Raw genomic sequence first — 18727 nt, forward strand, 5'->3', positions numbered from 1 at the left:
GTGACGGTGGTGCTGGGGTGATGGTGGTGCTGGGGTGACGATGGTGCTGGGGTGATGGTGGTGCTGGGGTGGTGGTGGTGCTGGGGCTGTGGTGGTGCTGGGGCTGAGCTTTGCCCAGGGGACACAGAGGGGCTGCCCTGGGTCTGGCTGGTGCCTGGGGACCATGGCTGGGTGTGGGTGTGCTTCGGGTCAGCAAATGGCAAGAATGGGATCAAGCTGCTAAAAAATGTCTTGTGAGAGAAAGAGGAGAGCCCACAGCTCCCTCGGAAGGGCATCAGGTGCCTGGAGCCTGTGTGCTGGCAGCCAGGGGCAGATGTCCTTCCTGGCTGGGTTTTTTTTTTTGGAAACATCAGGATTTGGGGTTTCATCCCTCTGTTTGGTGAGGAAGTTGGATGTTCAGCATTACCACCCTGGGCAGAGGGCTGTCCTGCCACCCCTGCACATGTCACCTCCCCTTTCCCCTCTGGTACCCACTGGGATTCTCCTGTGCTGCACCAGACCAGCAGCCCCGTGGGGAAAACACCAGCAAAGAAAACCCCTCTGTGGTTCTGGGGAGCAGTGAGGTGTCCCTGGACAGGGGCTGTGCCTGGTTGGTGCAGGGCCCCCGGGAGGAATTGTCCTGGAATCTGCCGCTGTTTGCAGGGGAACCAGAACAAAACACATCCCCTTCTGCCAAGTGCGTCTGGCTGTGTGAGGTGGGTCCAGGCCCAGCCCAAAATCCAGCCAGTGCCATGGCAGGTTTTTGCCAGGGTTCTCCACCTCCAGAAAACCCCACAGGGGACTGAGACCCAAGGCAGACGGGCCGTGTCTCTCCAGACCTGTGGGCAGCAACTGGGAAGAGCCCCAGGACTCTGGTTTCAGCCTTCACGTGCTGCTGTGTTTGAACATTGAGCAGCTCTGATTTGGGGCACAGCAGGCAAGCCTCTCCTTGAAACAGCTGGACTGGACCAGTTGAACTCAACTCCCAGGGAAACAGCAGGACCTTGGCTGGGCCCTGCAGATCTCAGCCCCCTGGGGATCCCCTGGAATAGGCAGGCTGGAGAAGCCCAGGAGGCCAGAGGGCTGTGGGCACTGCTGGGGTTCCCTGGATGGATCTGCATCCCTTGGCACGGGGATTTTCCTGCAGCCAGGGTCCTTCCCAAGAGCTGGCTGCCGGGAGTGCTGAACGCAGGGCACACCCCGTGGACCAGGGAGTGGGATGCTGGCACACAGGGAGCTCCAGGAGGGTTTAGGGATGGAGGCAAGGAAGCATTAACTGCAGGATCCCAGTGGGGCCAGTCCTGAGGGATCCCAGCCAGGCTGCAAACCCCGGGGATGCCTGGCTTGTTGGAAAGGGAGGGGCTGCAGCAGCTGCCTATTGATGCATTCCTGGGTAAACACGAGGGTGGAGAAGAAAGAGCTCAGCTAAAGGACACGGGAACTGCTGCAGTGTTTGGGGATGTTCAGGCTGGAAACCCACGGTTTGAGTTTTCAGATCCTCTGGGGAACTCACCTGCCGAACTGAGCAAGTCAAAATCCTTCTTTTTTAAAGTCAAAGTGCTTTCTCTCAGTACTTCCCTCCAGGATACCTCAACAGCCAGGTCAGGGTTTCCTTCCATTTAAGCTAATTCCATGATGCTTACAAAATTCCATCAAAGCTGGAGTTGGAAACAGAATCTGTCTGTCTGTGAGGACAACAGGGCTCATCTTCTTCCTCCCTGCTCTGCCCTGCAGCCCCCTCCTTCATCCTGGAGCACAGGATGATTCCTGGCACAGCCCCTGCCTGCCCAGCCCTGCCATGAGCAGCAGGAAGAGCAGAGGAACCACCGTGACCTGCAGGTTTTGCCTGTCTGGCTTCTCCTCCAACCCCCCTTTTTGTTTATCAGGTGTCTAGAACAGAGCCCTGTCGATGTCTCTTCCTCCCAGGAGCGTTGGGAGGATTAATTAGTTAATGTTTGCACAGTGCTTTGAAGAGAAGTGCCAAGTGGGAGGGTGGTAGGAGCAGAACTGGATTCCTTCATCCTGACTCCTTCCTCCCCTCACTGATGGTGGCAGCCCCTGTGCCCTTCCTGTGCCAGGTCACCTGGTGGGGACAGGGCTGCTCCAGGTGCAGGCCAGGGGAGGGGACAGCCTGTGAGAGAAATCACTGATGGGGAGGAGATCGAAAAGCAGAGAACCAGAGAATCATGGAAAATTTGGATTGAAAGGGACCTTAAAGCCCATCCAGTGCCACCCCTGCCATGGGCAGGGACACCTTCCACTGTCCCAGGCTGCTCCAAGCCCCATCCAGCCTGGCCTTGGACACTTCCAGGGATCCAGGGGCAGCCCCAGCTGCTCTGGGCACCCTGTGCCAGGGCCTGCCCACCCTCCCAGGGAACAATTCCTTCCCAATCTCCCATCCATCCCTGCCCTCTGGCAGTGGGAAGCCATTCCCTGTGTCCTGTCCCTCCATCCGTTGTTCCAAGTCCCTCTCCAGCTCTCTTGGAGCCCCTTTAGGCACTGGAAGTGGCTCTGGAGTCTCCCTGGACCCTTCTCCCCTCCAGGAGAACACCCGCAGCTCTCCCAGCCTTTCCTCATGGGTGAGGTTCCATCTCTCTAATCTAATGTTTCACCCACAGGACGTTCCTTTCTTCTTTATTCCAATCCATGCAAAAGGAGAACAAACTCCAGTTGTTTCACCAACTTTCTTTCAGTTGTCTGTGCCAGCTGCCCCCAGCGCAGCCGGTTCTGGGGAGATCCAGCAGCTCTCCCCATCCTGGAGCAGAGGCAAGTCCAGCGTGTTGGACAGCAGGGCTGGAACTTCCAGCTGGAGAATTCCCACCAGCTGTGCCCAGCCCTGGCTCCATCTCGCTGTACATCAGTAGTGGCCGTGCCTGGGCTGGGGAGTACATGTTGTAGCTGGTGATGTTAATTAAGAGGTAACGAGCCTGATGGAGATTTATTTTCAGGCTGTGTGCTTGGAACTGGTTGTGCACAACTGGGAAATGGAAAATTGACCTCCTGCTCATTTTCCTGCCTTCTCCACAGCAACAGTTAATTATTGTGGTGGGCAGCAGGAGGGTTGGGCTGCTCCAGCAGCGCTGCCCTGGACAGGCCTGGCAGAGAGCAGCTCTCCAGCCTGGCCCTGGAACCTGGTCCTCACCTCCCTCCCTCCATCCCAGATCCTGGTCCAGGCAATCTGCCCCTTCCCTGTCTTTTTCCCACTCCCAGCCTGTGCAGCCTCAGGGAGAGGGAGGCTGATCATGGATGTGGAGATCTTTAAGCCTGGAAAAGGAGGGCTGTGGTCAGCCTTGCAGGCGGGCAGGGCAGCTCTGGGCTCAGCTCCGGATGCTGGGTGTGCAGTGCTGCATCCCTGGGACCTCCTTCCCCAGCTGGCACCACGGGGGCAGGCACTGGCAGAGATCACGAGACCCTCTTCCTGCCCCCAGCCTGCCCTGCCCCATCCCGTGCCGCAGTTTCCCCTCCGTGAGGGTGATAGTTTGAGCGAGGGTGGTGGGTTTTGCACTTGCCAGGGTTCATCCCTCTGCTGCAGCACTCTCTCCAGAACCAGTGGCTCCAGTGGGTGCAGGATGCTCTGGTTTTCCACATCTGTGCAACGTGAACCAGTCCTTGTTGTGTCTTCCTCCATCTGCCCTGTGTAGCAGCCTGGAGCCACTGGCTGCCTGTGTGGAGCAAACTGAGCTGTGCTGGGGAACTGCCCTGGGCTGGGAGTCCCTGGGCTGGGATCCCTGTGCACCCCACACTGCTCTCTGCAAGGACACATGATGCCAGAGGGGTCCCAGCTCCAGGAGAAGCAGCAGCTGCCTGGAAAAGCAGGGAAGGGCTCTCCAGCCTGGCTGGCCGTGGCTCGGGGCTCCATCGGTGCCCAGCAGCAGGCTGCAGGGAGAACAGGCAGCACCGGGGGGCAGCTTTAACCCTTGGATTCCAGGTGACCTGCAAACACAGCCCACAGCCCTCAGGCAGTGCCAAAGCCCAGCACAGCAGTCGCCCATAATGCTTTTATAATCTGCTTTCTTGGCCGTGACTGTTCTCCCAGGAAAGGGAGGGGGAGGCATGATTAATTTTCATTAGCCTGGTAAATAATAAGCTTGTTTCCGCTAGTCTTGCCCTGTAATTAGGGCTCTGGTGCCAGGGCCCTGAGAAGGAAGCTGGGATTTGCTGGTGACTCACGGGAAGCTGGGCCAGCCTGGACATCCCGCCCTGGGCAGGAAAAGGGAAGAGGCTGGAGCCCCTTGGAGAGACAGAGCTTCCCTCACTCCAGAGGGGAAAGGAGCCAGGGACAGGGTCCTCTGAGGGCAGAGGGCAAAGGCCACCTTGGGAGAGGGAAAACCCACCCAAAAGTAGGCTATTATTCAAGGGAAAATGAAAGCAGAGCTTTTGGCCCAAGAGCTGGATGTTGACATGGATGTAGGATGAGCTCAGGAGGAGTTCAGTGACGTGGAGATGAGGAGGGGAAGCAGCACCTGGGTATTTGCTCTGAAGATGGGGCTGGGTGACCCACAGCCAGCAGTGTCCAGGTGTCCAGAGCAGCAGGGAAACACCTGCACGAGGAAGAAACCTCTGCAGGTGAGGGCACCTCTGGGTCTGTCAGAGGGGCTGGAGCTGGGAAAGCAGCTGCTCTGGGGACTCTGTTCCCAAGGAGGGGACAGAGTATCCCGTGGGAATCAAGGTGGGATCCTTTTCCACAGGCAGAATTCCCCTGTGGAACTTGCTGCCCTGAGATACCAGAATCACAGAGCTAAGGAAGTTTCAAAGGGGAAATTGAAAAGCCTGAAAGGGGTGAGGATGAGGAGGATGTCCTTGCCTACAAGAGGGCCTCTGGAAAAAGTAATGTCCAGGATGCCACCAGCACAGAGCACCTCCAGGGATGCCTCCATCTCAGCAGCAAGGGCCTTCCCAAGGACCAGCAGGACCTGTGCCATGCTCTGCATGTGAGCCCAGTCCCACAGCCTGCACAGGAGGAAGCTCCTGCCAAAGAATGAACGCACAGCCCCATCAGGGAGCAGTGTTTTCCCAACCCAGCAGATGCAGCGAAACCCCTCATTGAAAGAGCTGTTTGCTAAGGAAAAAACAACTGGCACGCTAATTAAAAGTGACTGATTAAAGGGCTGAAAGGGAATTACTCATCGTAATCGTTCAAGGCAGCACCTGCAGAGCTCTCCTTGCTCTCAGAGCACGAGCATCCTCCGCACTGCTCTGCTGAGGGGCCACGGCAGCTCCGCGGTGACGGCGGCGGGGGGCGGCCCCGGCGGGCGCGGCGTGTCCCCTCCTCCGGCACGACCCCGCGGCCACCAGCACTACCCTGTGGCCACCAGCCCAACGCCGTGGCCACCAGCCCCGCGCAAGCCGAGGGGTGCCACGAGACGATGGGCCGGAGCTCAGCGGGGCCGGCAGCGCTGCCCCTCCCCGTGTGCCTCAGACGCTTCTCCCCGGGCTCCGTCCCTTGTGGCCACGCCAGCGCAGGGCTCGGGCCGTCAGCGCAGAGCAGGGACCTGCCCCAGGGGCGCCCGGGTGGCACCGTGGCACCCCTGGGTGATGCGGGCTCTGTTACACCAGGAGCCTTTCTGTCAAGGTTAAGGGCTTCTCAGCAGAACTACACCACCGGGTGCTGGCGGGTGTCAGGCTTTCTGACAGCCGTGGTGGTGTGGCTGACCTGGTTTAGGGATTTTTTGCTGAATTTGGTGTGGCCATGTCAGGCTGTGCCCAGCCTCAGTGAGAGATCTGCCCTTTGGCCCTTGTCAGCAGACAGGCAGTGTCGGGGACAGGGAGTGAGGACAGATCCTTCAGGTGTTCCTGCCAGAGGAGAGCAGCTGGGTTCCCAGCACGGTCAGGACATGGGCACTTTGCAGCCTGTCCCCCTCCCGACCCCAGGCAGGATCCGGGGTTCCCTGGTGAGGACAGATTGTGCCAGGCTGCAGGCTGGGGACAGGCTGGGGACAGGCTGGGACACAGGAGGTGGCTCTGAGCCAGCACCTCTGGCCTGCTCCTCACTCTGCAGCCACATTCCAGCTCAGGCTGGCTGGCCCAGCCCTGTGTGCCCTGGCTTTGCTGGAGTAGGAGCCAGCAGAGCCAGTGACCATCGGTGGCTGGGTGTGAGCGCAGCTGTAGGACTGGAAATCAGCCTTTCTCTGGCTTTGGGTCAATGCGCCTCCATTCTTTTCCACAGTCACTCAGGCTGGATATTAGGGGAAATTTCTTCACAGCAAGGGGAGTGAGGCACTGGCACAGCTGCTCAGGGCAGTGGTGGAGTTACCATCCCTGGAAGCGTTCAAAAAACATGTGGATGTGGCACCTGGGGACGTGGCATAGTGGTGGACCTGGCAGTGCTGGGTGAAGGGTTGGACTTGATGATCTCAGAGGGCTGTTCCAGTTTTAATGGCTCCCTGGTTCTATGAGCATCCTCCCAGACACCAAGCTGCCGTAAACAGACTCTTTTCTGGTAAGACACCGTGGGTGCCACAGAGCCCTGCTCCTGCTGCCTTCCCTGACTGAGGCAGGGTCTCGCTTTAGCCATCATTCTGTACAGATGTGTCCAGCTGTTGAGCCACCGTGTCCTGCACCTCCATCCTGGGCTCACGCTGGGATGCAGTGCTCGGCACAGCTCTCTCCCATAGCAAGGGAACGCGTTTTCCCTGCAGATCACAGATCACAGCAGAGCAGCTGCCAGGCTGGGGAGGGCCCTGTGCATTCTGCACCTTCTGCTGCCTCTGCTGGGACAGATCTGAGAGCTTTACAGGTGGGTATGACTCAAACTGCTGACCTTGCCTGCCGTGACATCTGATGTCCCTTTGCGCCCTCATTCCTCCCTGAAGTTGTTGATTTTAACATTTGCTGGTTGTAACACTCCAATTATGTGACGCTCCCAGCCAGATTTTGGGAGCACAACTCGGTCAAATCCATGTCCATATGTGAGCAGAGTGTGTCATCCAGGCTCCCTGGCAGCGGAGTGAAGGCACTTTGAGAATTTCTTCTCTCCAAGTGCCTTGTCTGGACCAGTTTTGTTCTCTACATCACAATGTCATGCAGATGAAAGCTCCCAGTCCCTCCTGCTTGCCCTTCTCCCTCACTGTTTCAGGTCCTGTCGGGTCTGTCCCACACCCCCATGGCCTCAGAGGAAAGGCTTCCACCACAGGAAGCTTCTCACAGGTCCCCGCAGCCCCTGCCAGCTGTGCCCCAGCTGTGCCCTGCCCTGTCACTGGTTGCTCCTGTCCACGGGGTGTGGTGTCAGTGCACAGTCCCTCCTCACCATCCAGGCTGCCCAGCTTTACACACACCTCACGATGGGCCCTGAGGAGGGGACGTGCCACCCCACTGGAGTCCCCCAGTAGGAGCATCTCTCCTCCCTGCCGGGGCACAGTTCCCCCGCTGCCTGCAGGGAGAGGCTCAGTTCAGTTCTGCTCCCCCAGCTCCTTCCCCCATCCCTGCACCGGGAATCTCGGGGCTGTTTGCTGCTGTTCCCATGCCAAGAACGGGTAACCCCTCCCACAGTGCCCTCCCCTGCCCTCCGGAGCTGCTGGCCTGGCCACGCTCCCATCTCAGGTCACAGAATCCTCAAGACCACCAAGTCCAACCATCAACCTAGTCCCACCATAGACACCCCTAAATCGTGTCCCCAAGTGCCACACCCGGGTGGCTCTTCAACACTTCCCCACCACATCCCTGGCAACTTGTTCCTGTGCCTGACCACTCTTCCAGTGAAACAACTTCATCTAATATGTGATCTGAACCAGTTGAGTCGAGCAGAGGTTATCTCTGTCTTTATGTAGTAAATCAGTGGCAGCAAATTTAATATAAGATCTTAGCAGAAGGGAGGGTGATGTTTCTTTCAAATGAAACAGATTTCAGGCACTCAGAGTCACTCTCTGCAAAGTCTTTCTGCTTCAGAAGATGCCTCCAAGGTCTGGCAGGTCTCCCTGTGTATAAAGGAGTGCCACTGTTAGGGCCCTCTCAGCTGACAGTGATGTGGGGTTTGTCCTCTGGGAGTCATGAGGGTGGATCTTTTGCCTCAGCTTCTTGCTGACTTCACCTTCCATCTCAGGCAGGATCAGTGGATGTTGTCCTTGTGTTCAGGACACGCTCCCGTCAGGGGAGCAGGGAGAGGAGCAGCCCATTCCATGTGCCATAACCTCGTTTCCTGCTCCCATGCCCCAACAGGACCCTGATGACAAAGCATCTGCGTGGGAGCCTTCTGGCCTTGGGGAGGGAGCACCTTCCTCACAGCTCAGCAGGACTTCCCACTCTTCCCACCTTTGCTCAATTGTTCCCTCTGCTGTTTTCACACACGTAGTTTTCCTTTCATGCCTCCTCAGAAGGATCTTAATCCTGGCTACAAATGTCTCCCCTCGTGCTCAGCCATATCTCAGCTGTGCTCTCCCCTCTATCCATAGCAGCCTCTTGTCCTTCCCTGGAGGTGCTGCTGCCAGCTCAGCCCCCAGACATCCTCTGTGTAACGGGTGATTCTGGGACTCCCAAATGAGCTGAATGTGTTTGTTTTACCCAGAGAAACAGTGCAGAGGTTAGAGGTACCAGAGCCCACATTTATTTATTTCCCTTAGTTCTCTTGCTGGATTTTAACACTGTGATGTTATGGCCTGTTTCAGAAGGGCTGGCAGTGTCTGTACCTGATCTTAGAGTCTGTACATCCAGGTGCTAGAAGGAGTTCAGGCACGAGAGCAGGAGGGGTGACAGCAGGAGGGGTGACAGCAGAAGAAGGAGCCCTGTGTTCAGTAGCCCTTGCCATGGCTGGGCACCTGCCTGTGGGGCTGTGCTCTGCTCCTCGCCCTCTCCTCTCTGCCCCTGTGCCAGACCTGCTCATCCCCCATCCCTGCAGCATCCCTGCTGTGCTCGTGGGATCTCACAGGGACTCACAGCCTTCTCCCAGAGCTCTGGATCCAGCACCGGGCTGGCTGCCAGGTCACTGTGCTTGTTCCCTTCATCTCCTCTCAGGTTTACCAAAAGCAGCTGTGGGTGGTTTGCTGAGGCTCTTCCAAGTCTGGAGGAGAAGCAGGAAGGAGCAGGAGGTGAGGGCCCAGCCTGGGAGGGACCTCTCTTCTCACAGAAACCAGCCCAAACTGCTGCTGCTGGAGCCTGGAACATTTCACAGGATTTTCCCCAGAATTAGATCCCAGCACCACCTGCACCCACCCAGCTCTGCTGGCCTTGCTCTGCTCCGGCTCTGACCACACCAGTGTGGCCTTGGAGTGGCAGGAGGGGAAGGACCTCCCTGCCCTCCTCATCTGCTCACTCGGCTGAAACCTCATCACCTTCCTCAGGAGGCCCCAGCAGACACTGGATAATTCATATTTCATCCCTGACCTGCAGCCACCTCTGAGGTGGGATCAGGAGCACCAGATCCATCCCTTCAAGGCCTTCTCCAGCCCCACAGAACCACCCAGGCTGCAGCAGGGCAGGCTGTGGCCTCCTCCCTAGGCCAAGAGGACAATAATCACCAGCTGATTCTCCAGTGAGGTTTGGCTGCAGAGCATCTGAGACCCCGTTCACCAAAATTGTCTTGAAGGGACATCAGTTCATCAGCAAGACACTCCTGAGCAGGGAGCAGGAGGTCCTGGATGGACCCTTGGCTGCTTCCTCTGGCATCCTGTGCCCTCATTGCCTGGAAAATCAGGGCCCCAGCTTGGCCCCTGCTCCCCACCCTTCCCTTGGTCTGCAGTCCCCTTCCCTGAGCTTACAGCCCCTGTCCTGTCCTTCCCTGCAGCAGCTCCATCCCACCCCCTCCCAGCACAGCCGTGAGCATCCTGCTCCTGAGAGTGTCAGGGAGAGGGGGACGATGGAGGCAGGGAGAGAGGGATGATGGAGGCAGGGAGAGGAGGATGATGGAGGTGTCTGGCTGGTGGGTAACATCAGGTGCCTGTGCTGGTGACACAATTGTTCATTTGCATTTCCTTGGGCGTTGATGCTGATATTAATTAAAAGCAATTACGGTGCCATTTTCTCAGTGTGAGAGCAGCATGCAAAGAGAAAAACAGTGTTCCACACCAAAACGCTTCTCCCTCCAGAGCTTCAATGGCCTTGCTTAGTTGGAGGAACCTGCTGGGTGACGGGAGGCACCTGGGCACTGCTCCTCCCACCCATCGGATGTGCCAAGGGGTGCCAGGATTGGGCTGTGCCTGGGGGCCTGGGGCACCCTTGGAGTGCTGGTGACAGGCACAGGCACGGTGGGTGACGGCAGCACTGGACAGGCACTTCCATCCCAGTAGCTACAGGGTGCTGGGTGCTTGTGGTGGTACCTGCGCACCCAGGAGGGTGCTGGGGGCATTCCTAGAAGATGCTGGTGGCTTCCATGGTGGCCTTCAGGGGCTCCAGGGTGCTGCCCTCCATGCCAGCACTGGTGGCAGTAGAGCAGGGCAGCGACAGCGGGTGACAGAGACAAGTGGGTGCTGGCACTGGAGGTAGCACTGGCCGTGGATCCTGGCTGTGCTTGTGGCTCTGCTGTCTGGATCGTGGACCCAAACCAGCCCACAGGAGCTGGAATTCCCTGTCCCATGGAGAGGGCTGCGAGAGGGCAGGGTGGTGGCAGTGCAGTGCCAGTGCAGTGCAGTCAGTGGCACCTGGCCCTGCCACAGCTCATCCTGGCACAGTCACACAGAGCAGTGCCTGCCACCGCAGGGATACCCCTGAGCCCAGCAGTGTCTGGGTTTGGGGTGGGGAGGTGTCCCTTGGGCCACAGCAGAGGCCTCCCAGGCTGGGTGAAGCCACATGTGCGTCACCTCTGTCTCAGCCTCGGGCTCCGGCTCCACAGCCCAGCTCCCAGCAGCTCCCAGCTCCCTCACCACAGGGCTGTTCTGGTGTGGGGACAGGGGAACTCTGGGGACAGGTGTGACTGCCTTGCCTGGCTGTCCCAGGACACGTGCCTTTGCTTTAACAATCCCCTCTGCAGCACTGGGGACGGGGCTGGTGGGACGGTGAGGAGGGTTTGTACCCAATTTAGGAGGCCAGTCTGCTGAGCTGCCCAGGCTTTCCATTCTCCTGTTGTTGGGATATCCCTCGTGAGGGCCTTGCAGGGAACACTGACCTCTTACTCTCTGCCTGCACTGTGCCTCTCCACCTGTCCAGTCTTTGCTTCCTTGGGACAGGTTCTCGGAGGGCTGTGGGGTGTGTCTGAGAGAACACAGTGCCTGTGCCATAACCAGGCACCCGGGATGTGTGTGACCCCCCAGGCGGGAGCTACCTGGGGATAAAGCCCCTCTTGCTGGGTGGTAGCAGGTGGCAGAGCGGGGTCTCAGGGGCACTGCAGTGCCCATCTCTCCATTCTGGGGACAAAGAGCTGCTGCCTCATCTCTGGGCACCAGTTTGATCATCTTCTGCATCACCAGGGTGGGAATCAAGCCCAGCACCCAGCTCTGGCTTTCCTAGAAAATTGCCGAGGTTTGTATCCTTGTCCCAGACTTCCATCCGAGCCAAGAAACTGGGGTTCACCTATTTTCACCCCTCTTTGAGCTCTCACAGACCTTCTCAAGCCCAGATGGCCTCCTCCATTCAACTAGGAATGAAAAAGCTGTCCTAGGAAGGCTGTTTCCTTGTCTGGTTCCCGTGCCATTCCCACCCCTTGCTTCCCTGCAGCAGGAGTTGCCCAGCTTGCCCCAGCAGCTCCCAGTGCAGGGCAGACAGGCTGGGTGTGCACACAAACCAGCCTGGCATGTTCATCGATGCAAACCCCGAGCAGTATTTAACGCCACTGATTAGATAACCCAGGCTGTGCTCGCTGTGTGGTCAGTAGGGTTTTGAGGACGCTAAGAAACACTGGAGTTTTTCCCCGTATTTATTTACCCGGCTTTCCAAGAGGGAGCATTTTTCCAGTGGTTGGGTGGCAGGGAAGGAGGTTCAGCTGCACCCAGTGCCCAGATGGGAGGGGTTTGGGGGGAGCTGCCGTGAGCAGCGCTGGCAGGGCAGAGTCCGAGCGGGCTCTGACAGATGCGTGGCTGGGACACAGCAAGGGCAACACCAGAGGCTGCCAGGTTGTCCCCAGGATTGTCCTTCCTGCCTCCGTGGGCTCAGCCCAAAGGGGACAGCCCACAGGGTGAGGCACAGAGGGTGACCCCCCTGCCCAGGTCAGCGGCTCCTGACTGCAGGGGGCTATTCCATGATAAAGAAACAAGGAAAGACTAAGAGCCCTTTGCCGCAAAGGGGCTCTGCCCAGCCCTGAGCCCCCAGCAAGGAGCATTTGGGATGTTCTCCTCCCCGCCTGGCTGATCTCCAGCTCATCCTCTCAGTCCACGTGCCACCCAGAGGGACACAGGACCCACTCCCACATCTCTCCCTGTCCCGTGGCACTGCCTCTGCCTCGCTGTCTGCCGTCTGCCCCTTGCTGGGCACAGCCTGGGTGTCGGGCAGAGCTGGCGAGGCTTTGCAGCATCGGGGTTGTGGGTCGGGAGGATCCCTCTCTGACCCCTGTGACCTGAGGACATGTCCCCTTCTGTCTCTGCCCCGCAGGTCTTCATGAGGGACAGCCCTGGAGCCCAGAGGGACACACGGTGCACAGGATGCTGAGTCTGGCCTAGACCCCGAGCCCAGCAAGCTGTGAGAGGTACGGGGTGGCCCAGGGGGGCTTTGGGACTCCCGAGGGGGCTGGGGGGACAGACCCGGCCGGGGGGGCTCCTGCAGGAGCGGGCTGGGAAAGGGACGCTGCGAGGGTGATGCAATGACAACCCTCCCTCCATCTCCCGGCGAATCCTGCAACACACCCCTCGCAAAATAAAGTTATGAAATCTCCTGCCCATTGCTATAGTAACGTCACGCCTCCGCCTGACCCACTTTGAGACAAAGGAAGTGTTCCCGAGCTCCGAGCACGCAGGAGCTGCGCACGGGCCCAGCCTGGGCTCCGAAGGGATGGCAGAGGGAGCTGCTGGCTTTGCCCACCTGCTCCTCTTTGCTCCGGGACCCTCAGGCAACAGGAGCTGCTTTGTCTGAGGCACTGAGCAAACCCAGTGCCAAAGAGCATCTCCATCCCGTATCCCGAGTGCGGGCAGGGCCCTGCCTGGCTCCCTGCGGACATTTAGGACACGGGAACATCTGTCCTGGAGCAAAGCAGCGTCCTTGCTCAGCTGCAGAGAGCTGGTGGTGCAGCAGTGACAGCCACGGCCGTTCAGAGCATCCTGGGACTGCTCTGCCACAAACAGGGCAAGGAGACAGGGAATCATGGAGAGTGCTCAGTTGGAAGGGACCCACAAGGATCATGGATCCAACTCTGGCCCTGCACAGACACCCCGACAGTCCCACCCTGGGCCTGGGTGTGGTGTCCAAACGCTCCTGGAGCTCTGGCAGCCTCAGGGCCATGCCCATTCCCTGGAGAGCCTGGGCAGTGCCCAGCAGCCTCTGGATGAGGAACCTTTTCCTGATGTCCAGCCTGACCCTCCCCTGACGTCCAGCCTGACCCTCCCCTGACACAGCTCCAGCCGTTCCCTGGCTCCTGTCACTGCTCACACAGAGCAGAGCTCAGCGCCTTCCGCTCGTGAAGGCTCCAGTGAAGTTTGACCTCAGTCTCCTCCTCTCCAGGCTGAACTTCCTCCTCCTCCTCAGCGTGGTCTTTGTGCCCTGGGAGGGGCACTGAGGCCGTGGTGCTGGGGCTGCTGATGGCTCTGGCAGCACAGAGAGGCAGGAGGGCTCTCTGTGATGGGCTTTGGGCAGGGTGGCAGCACAGGCCAGGCAGAGTCTCTGCCGCTGCCTGGGTCACAAGGGTTCGGTGCAGGGGGGAGCACCTCCCTCCCTGCGAGTCAGGGCAGAGGCAGGCCAAGGGCAGCCGTGTTCCGGGCTTTGCATCCAGGGCTTTGCACCCCACGCTCGCTCCATGGGGGCTGTGCAGACACTGCCTCACCCCCGCCAGACCCCTTGAACAGCACTGGCCAGAGCAGGTCAGCTTTGGGCCAGAATGTTCTCATCAGCTGCTTTTCCAGCCAAGCTGGAACATGGCCCATGTGGTCACCAGCCTGTGCCCCGAGTGCTCTGCAGGGCAGCAGGGGCTGCAGGTGGGTTTCAAAGACAGCAGTCCAGCTCCCTGCCCTGCTCCTTCCACTCCAGCCACCTCATCAGCTGTCCTGCTCTCTCCCTGAAAATTCCCTTTCTTACCTGTCTCATTTGCCTCATTTGACCTACTTAATGCTTTGCATTTCCTGCTTCACAGCAAATCCCATCTCACGGAGAACTTTGAGGAACTTCTATTTAGGGACAGACAAATAGGTTGCAGAATTTCTGGAGTTTTGCTCCCTGGAGAGTTGATTATATTACCCGTGACATCTACGTGGAAATAAGTTCTCCGTCTCTCTCAGGAGTTCATCTGCTCCTCCAGCTTAGACAACACCTGAAGTCAAAAATCTCTGTCATATCACAGCCCTTGACTTTCACAGAGTTTGGTTTTGCTGGCCGATTAAAAAAAAAAAAAAAGTAGTATTCAGAGCTCTTAAGGTAAGATAAATTATTCCTTGTCATTTTGGGATGGTGCCAGTCAGATCCTGTCCCTCTCATCACCCCAGTGTGCACCAGTGGGCAGAGACACCCCTTGGCCTGAAGAACAAGCAGGAGACCCCTGGTGTTGACTCCTGTGGGGCCTCAGGAGCTGTGTGCAGATCCCACACTCGAAGGGCACCAGCCATTTATTCCCACGTGAGGAGGGATGTGGGAAAATCCTTCCCCAGGGACACGGCCGAGGGATCGGACTCTACCCAGCTCAGCTACCAGCGGGGCTGTGCTTCACCTGGTGATGGCCGCCTGGCAGGGCGGTGAGGATGGGCTGGGTGAGCCCTGGGACATCCCTAGGCAATGGGCAGGCTCTAGAGGATTCCCCATCTCCTAAGGACGGATCCCAAATAGGTGGCACACCTGGCGTGCTGGAAGCCGCTGTCCCCTGCACTGCTGTGCAGTGAGTGCCGGGTTCCCCTGGTGACACTGTCACGGTGGGTGGCATTAACTCCTGCTCAGGAGCCCCTGCCTCCATCCCAGGATGGGCACCTTGCTCCTGCTCATCCCTGGGGATGGGCTCTGCCCCGGGATGGAGCTGCCGGGCCAGCGGCGGGAGCAGCGTGGCGGGAGGAGGTTCTGTTGTGTAATGAACTGTTCCGAGCAGGAGCCAGCTATTTTTATCGGCCATGATCAGATTGTGAACTCTGAATCATCATTAATGCAGGGCTCTGGCAGCCGGCGGCCCCCCCGCCAGCGCCACATCCAGAGCTCCTGCTAATTCAGGGAACGTTTGACTCCGAGCATGTGGGCAGGCCCACGTCACCTACACCACAGCACACAAATCCTTTCAGCTCCTTGCAGCAGGGAGAGGGGAGGCATTTTCCCCCTGCAGGTTGCCAATCATCTCTCCCGATTCCAGCCCGTTATTATCGTGCTGCTGGTTCCAGATATAAAAGCCGCCTCTGTGTTTGCAGCCAGCCTGGGTGGCTGGGCCAGGGTTTGCGTGGGAGCCTGGGGGACGTGGAGCCCTGGAAGAGTTGATGGGCAGAGGGCAGGACCAGCTGACCCCAAAGGGTGCCCTCAGCCCCATCAGTCCAGGGGTGGCTTCCTCCTGGAGGTTGTGTGCTCTGAGCAGTCCCATTTCACAGGCTGCTGCTTCTCCTGGTGTGCTGCCAGCCTCTCCCGAGCATCACCCAAGTGGCTCCTGGCCAGCCCTGCCTCAGCAGGACATGGAATCGGGGATCCAGAGAATTCTGGAATGATTTGGGCTGGAAGGGACCTTAAAGCTCATCCAGTCCCACCCCCTGCCATGGGCAGGGACACCTCCCACTGTCCCAGGCTGCTCCAAGCCCTGTCCAGCCTGGCCTTGGACACTTCCAGGGATCCAGAGGCAGCCACAGCTGCTCTGGGCCACCCTGTGCCAGGGCCTCAGCACCACTTGGAGAGCTCTTCAAGTGCCCTTTTCTGGGTCAAGGCATTGCTCAGCCGCAGCAGCAGAGCCGGGTGGCCAGGGAGGGGACAGGGAGCCCTTGCATGGCACGTGTGTGCCAAGGGCAGGGGAAAAGGCAGGGAGGGAGGAGCACAGAGCTGCCCGTGGCGGGTGGAATGAGCCACCAGCCCAGTGCTCCCCAGTCCTGCAGGAGCCCTGTAACACCCAGGGCACCCCAGTGACAGGTGCACCCCCACAGCCCACACAGCTGGGCATGTCACACACAGCACTGTGTCACACACACCCCCACAGCCACACAGAGCTGTGTTTGCCCCCATGGGCTCGGTGAGGTTGAAAAAGGCTCCATGGAGTCCAGCCATTGACCCAGCACTGCCACATTCACCCCTAAACCATGTCCCCAGGTGCCACATCCACATGCCTGTGGAACACTTCTGGCTACGGTCCCAGTGTGCACGTACAAGGAGCAGAAATCTGGATGAGTGTGGGGTGCTCTCAGAGCTCCCTGGGATCTGCCAGGCTTGGTGAGAAGGACTGAGCCCTGCCCAGGGCCTCTGCCATGGATTGGGCTGGCAAATGCCAGCCAGCTGCAAAGAGGGCTCCTGGAACAGATGGAAGCAGACAGCAGTGGGGTGTGGCTGTGGGACTCCTCCTGCTGTTCCCTCCTTGCTGAGAGGGGGCAGGGAGTCTGCCCTGTTATCTGTGCCCTCGGGATAAGCTGATCTAAGGTGGACTTGCAACATTTAGGACAATAGAAATAGGGCAACATCTCCTGAAACCCACATCCACCCCAGAAGTTAAAGAGGAGGGGGCAGGGTGGGCAGTGGCATCAGTTTGCCCAATTCCCCTGTGGTGCAGAGCCCCAGCACAGAAGCTGATCACAGCCAGTGGTCCCTGCCATGGCTGGAGACCCATCCCTGGAGGTGTCCAAGGCCAGGTTGGTTGGGGCTTGGAGCAACTTTCCAGGTGTAGTGGGAAGGGTCCCTGCCCACGGCAGGGGGTGGAACTGGATGGGCTTTAAGGTCCCTCCAACCCAAACCACACAGGAATTCTGTTCTGTGATCCCAGCCCCTGCCCGGTGTCTGGAGCTGCCAGAGGGGCTGCTGGAGGTGGGCTGGGTGCAGCCCATCCAAACCTGCAGGCTGTGAGCCAGGCCCAAGAGGAAGCTGCCTCTGGCTGGGGTCTGGGACACAAAAGTGCCGTAAATCAGGTCAGGTCAGGTCAGGTCAGGCCAGTTCATCCCCTTTGCTTCCAAGACGTCTGAGCATCAGCAAAGCCACTGGGAAGAGGAAGGGCAGTCTGAGAAAACTGACTGAGGGGAAGACAGGTAATGGGGTTAAACCAGTCCCTTTCCATGGGCTCTGGGTCCTGTCCTGGCCCTGGCAGCCCCTGCTGTGACCCTCTGCTCCACAGGTCTTCTCCTGCCATGACCCTGGTGCCCCCCTCTGGGGCGGGGCTGACCACCCCTGCTGGGGTGCCTGGCTTGGGGCTGGGTGACACAGCGGGGACACTGGGCAGCTGTCCTAGGAGACAGCCCTTGCCCAGTCTGATCACGGATTTGAGAGATTTAGTTTCAAGCTTTTTTCATCCTTCCAAATCTAAGAGATGGTGCGGAAGATCTTGTTGGACTTTTCCCTTCCCTGACCCCATGTCTAAAGAAAGTGCCAAGGATTGCAGAGAGTAATTGAAATGTAAGAAAACAGTTTAATCCCTCATAGAGGCAAACCAGCTGACAGAGGAGGCAGCAAACACAGCGTGGTGGGCACCAGCACATGCCCAGCAGCAGGGATGCACCTCACCCCTCCCTGGCCAGCAAGGGAAGGGATCCTGGAGCAGGCAGGACAGGCAGGAGGATCAGGACCTGTGGCAGCCCCACAGGAGAAGGGAGCAGTGAACTCTGCCATACAGTGTCCCCCCTTGGCAGGGGGAAACCAGTCTGGGAGAGAGGGAGCTCCCTGCCCTCCCCTGCTCCCACCTTCCCATCATTTCTGCCCCTGCCCCACCAAAACCTTCTCTTTCTCTCCTCTCCCACTCATCCCCCAGCCCCTCAGTGTTTCCTCCCTGCCCCTCTGCCTCTCCAGCACCCGGAGCCAGCCCGACCCTGGCCCTTCTCCTCCTCCTGTGCACACTAGACCTTCACTGCATGGCATTGATTTACCTTTCTTGAATTTCATCTCATTTCCCTCTTTCTATTGATTTCTAAGGCAGTTTGAGTGTACCTGGAGCCCCGTGAGCACAAGGCAGTGGTGCTTTGTCGCGAGGCAGTCACGGGCTGCCTTAGGAGGAGATTTCTGCTTCAAATACCCACTGCTCTCAGAAGGCAAGGATGGATTTAGGATCAACATCCAGAGACATCCCTTTGTGATCCAATCAGGGTGTGGTGTCTCCTTAGGGAGCCTGACTCCTGTGATGGGAGAAGCACAGGGGCTGTCGGAGCCAGGATGGCCTTGGGCCAAGGGAAGGATTTTACTGGGATTCCAGGGCTGGGAGAAGGAAAGAAGGAAGGGAGAGTGACCATGGCAGGCAGAGCTGAGCCTGGGTACTTCAGGGTGGTATTCAGGGAGGATTTGAGCTTCTGCCTCCTGCAGGGCTTCCCCTCCAAGGCTTGCAGGTGGAGCTTGGCCATACAAAGCCACCTGGAATTCAGATCAGTAGCTCAGCCTGGAGCCTGTGCTACACCCTGACCTTCCCTTGTGCCCAGAGGGCTTCCTTTGGGAACATCGCCTGCGGCTCTCTGTCACCACTCTGTGAGCGCTGTGGGTGCCAGCTGGCACATCCTGAGCCTCCCTGCTGGCACCTCCCAGCCAGCACCACCCCGGCTCCACCAGCCCAGAGGGTCCCATGGGCAGGGGGCTCCAGGGGGGCTGCTGCTGCTGCAGAGCACAGCAG

At 58.7% G+C, this 18727-nt stretch overlaps 1 protein-coding gene across 3 annotated transcripts in view; it reads left to right on the forward strand.

Annotated features, from left to right (window-relative positions):
* Positions 1-18727, forward strand: part of LOC103624268 (disks large-associated protein 4-like) — a 135556-nt gene that overhangs the window by 60713 nt on the left and 56116 nt on the right. For all 3 annotated transcript variants that reach the window (XM_017746953.1, XM_017746954.1, XM_017746955.1), the window contains exon 3: positions 12430-12523. The gene's annotated coding sequence lies outside the window, so the exon portion shown is untranslated. The remainder of the gene's footprint in view (positions 1-12429; positions 12524-18727) is intronic.

Source organism: Corvus brachyrhynchos, unplaced genomic scaffold, assembly GCF_000691975.1.
Source record: "Corvus brachyrhynchos isolate BGI_N302 unplaced genomic scaffold, ASM69197v1 scaffold661, whole genome shotgun sequence".
Lineage (NCBI taxonomy): Eukaryota > Metazoa > Chordata > Aves > Passeriformes > Corvidae > Corvus > Corvus brachyrhynchos.